The sequence below is a fragment of the Mytilus californianus genome, unplaced genomic scaffold (genome assembly GCF_021869535.1).
Source record: "Mytilus californianus isolate M0D057914Y unplaced genomic scaffold, xbMytCali1.0.p SCAF_12, whole genome shotgun sequence".
In the NCBI taxonomy this organism is placed as follows: domain Eukaryota; kingdom Metazoa; phylum Mollusca; class Bivalvia; order Mytilida; family Mytilidae; genus Mytilus; species Mytilus californianus.
The window spans coordinates 53,102,459-53,105,391 of NW_026262604.1; the positions used below are offsets into that span (position 1 = coordinate 53,102,459).

Genomic DNA, 2,933 nt, shown 5'->3' on the forward strand with positions numbered 1-2,933 from the left:
TGTCGTATCCCACGAGATGCATTATAAGTTTCTGAAATCCAACCGTTATTTAGCATACAGCCTTTAATATTCTTATATAATGTTTTAACCCATTTAATGAATGAGTTTGGATGACCAAATTTTATAAGGGCTTCATACATAAAGCTCCATTCTAATGAATCAAAAGCTTTTGAAAAATCAATAAAAAGTAATGCACCATCAATATGAAAGGTTTCAGCATAATCTATAATGTCTTGGATTTGGCGTATATTAAAACCAATATATCTATTTTTGATATAACCATTTTGATCGCTGTGAATTACTTTCAACAGTATTGGTTTTAAACGTTGGGCTATTGCATATGCAATGAGTTTTGTATCTACATTTAATAGCGTAATTGGTCTATAGTTATCTAGTGACAAAGGGTCTTTTTTTTTTGTAAATTAAGGATATTATACCTATCTTTTGTATGGTTGTTAGTTCTCCCTCTTCATAGCATTTATTAAAAACTTCAACTGTAAATTCTTTTAAATTACTCCAAAAAGTGCGATAAAATTCTACACTTAGCCCATCTATTCCTGGCGATTTATTTAATTTCATTTTAAATATTGCCTTAGTGCATTTTTCTACTGTTAAGGGGCCTCCCAAGGAATCACTTTCTATTTCAGATAGTTGGATCAATGTTGGTCTCATTTATATAATTTTTGATATCTTTTAAATTTGGAGAAGTGCTTTTATATAAATTTTCATAGTATGATTTTTCTATGTTTAAAATTTCTGCGTGTTCTGTAACTATTTTCCCCTGTTTATCTTTTAGCGCTGTAATGCTCTTTTTTGTTTGTCTTGATTTTTCAAGGCCCAGGAAGAATTTAGTATTTTTCTCTCCTTCTTCTAACCATTGTACTCGAGATCTTATTTGTGCACCTTTAACTTTATTGGAATTGAGGTGTTCAAGTTCATTTTCAATGGTTTTAATTTCTTTTTTCATAGTTGGGCTTGCATTTGTTTTTTCATTTAATTTTCTTAATTTTATTTCTAAATTTTTTATATCATTTTTATTTTCAGATGATCTTTGTTTGCAGTAAGTAAGAGTTGCGGTTCTTACCTCTGATTTAAACATATCCCACAGTGTTTTTAAATTTTTGGTGAGTATTTGTTTTTTTATAGTTTTCGATTAATTTATTTATGAGGTCAATATAATTTTGCTCTTTAAGTATACTGTTGTTTATTTTGAAGAATCCCCTGCCTCTTTCTTCTGAATTTTGTCTAACTTGTAAAGAAATGGCTTGGTGATCAGTATAAGAGATCATTGCTGGTCGAATATCTGCTTTCATAACATGCGGTCTTATATCAGGACTTATCAAAAAGAAGTCAATTCTACTGGCTATTTTTATATCATTTTTTCTTCTCCATGTGAATTGATCTGTATTTGGATTAAGTTCTCTCCATATATCTGTTAAATTATTTTTCTGTATTAATTTTTTTATACTATTCACTGGTTTGTAGTTTCTTGGGATGTTATTAGTTTTTTTTTATCATTAATTGAGAGAGTTTCATTCATATCACCTCCTAGTATAAGAATACCCAATCGATTGTTTTCAATTATATTTTGAACTTTTTTGAAAAATGTATTTCTGTTTTTGTGTTGATTTGGAGCATATACATTTATTAAAGTAAAAATATTGTCATTTATTTCTATGTTTATCAAAATTATTCTGCCTTCAGTATCTTTTATCTCGTTTATTGTTTTACATTTTAAATTATTTTTTACATAGATTGAGACCCCTCTTGATTGTGTGTTACCATGACTATGAAACATTTTACCATCAAACTCATTATTTATTGTTTGTTCATATTTTTCTATAAAATGTGACTCTTGAATGAAAAGAATATTACATTTTTTATTTTTTGTCCATAGTTGTAATCTTTCTCTTTTTCCTTTTTGGCCTAAACCTTGACAGTTTAGTGATATTATATGAAGATTTTCAACCATTGTTAAATTTAAAGTTTAAATGTGTTGTTGACATAAGTGCAAAAAGAAGATATATTTGTTTCACCTCATATTCACTACATATCTTCATTAGTTGTTTGATTTTATGGTTACTATTAAAACATTGGTACATGATTATTTGTGAAATAAGTACATATAGTAAACAAAATATAAACACAAACTTGACAATGTACATAAACACAAATAAAATATAACAACACAAACATATATAAGCATGCATACATGTAGTTAAGCACATAATTTTATTAATTTGTTCATATATATTAGATTTTGCAGTTGCTTTTTTTACATTTTTTGAGACTATATATATATATTGAGAAAACAGATATATTTTATTTATATCATGTATAATAATTTCATGGTTATTTATTTTTAGGTCTGATATTTTGACAGTAGGCTGTAATTGTTGGACTATATACATGGTGTAGGAATTTACAATAAATTTAGAAACAGTCGAAATGTTTATAGTTTGCAGAAACGGTACTTGTATATTTCTATGGAGGAACATTTTGGCAAATAATGTGTGGCTTGCAGAGGATAGAAGGATGGTTTTTACCATATGGATTAAATAAAACTTTTGAAGTATTCCTAATATGTGGATTAAATAAGATATCCAAATGCCTTTTACGTGAAATGAAAAAGGGCAGTGTAATAATTCTAATATATGTGGATTGAGACTGATGGATAATTTGTTATAAAGCAAGCATATATTCAGAAAAATTTATTTTGGATATATGTGGATTAATGAATTGGTATTCATCAAGGATATATTCTTTTTATCTATATTTCTACTTCGAGCGGCCAGTGTGTTTTTTTTTAAACAGTTCAACTTCAAGTATATGTATATTTATTATGTTTATTGTATTATGATTTTTTAAATGAGTATTGTGCATCATAATAAATTTTATTACCAATACAGCTTTCCATATATATTTTTTTAAAC

At 27.0% G+C, this 2,933-nt stretch overlaps 1 long non-coding RNA gene across 1 annotated transcript; it reads left to right on the plus strand.

Moving 5' to 3' along the window:
* The first annotated feature begins 697 nt into the window (after positions 1–697).
* On the plus strand, positions 698–2,906 carry LOC127722009 (uncharacterized). The gene is made up of 2 exons (XR_007991595.1): positions 698–1,124; positions 2,367–2,906. It is a non-coding gene; the product is annotated as an uncharacterized LOC127722009 (long non-coding RNA).
* The last annotated feature ends 27 nt before the right edge of the window (positions 2,907–2,933 follow it).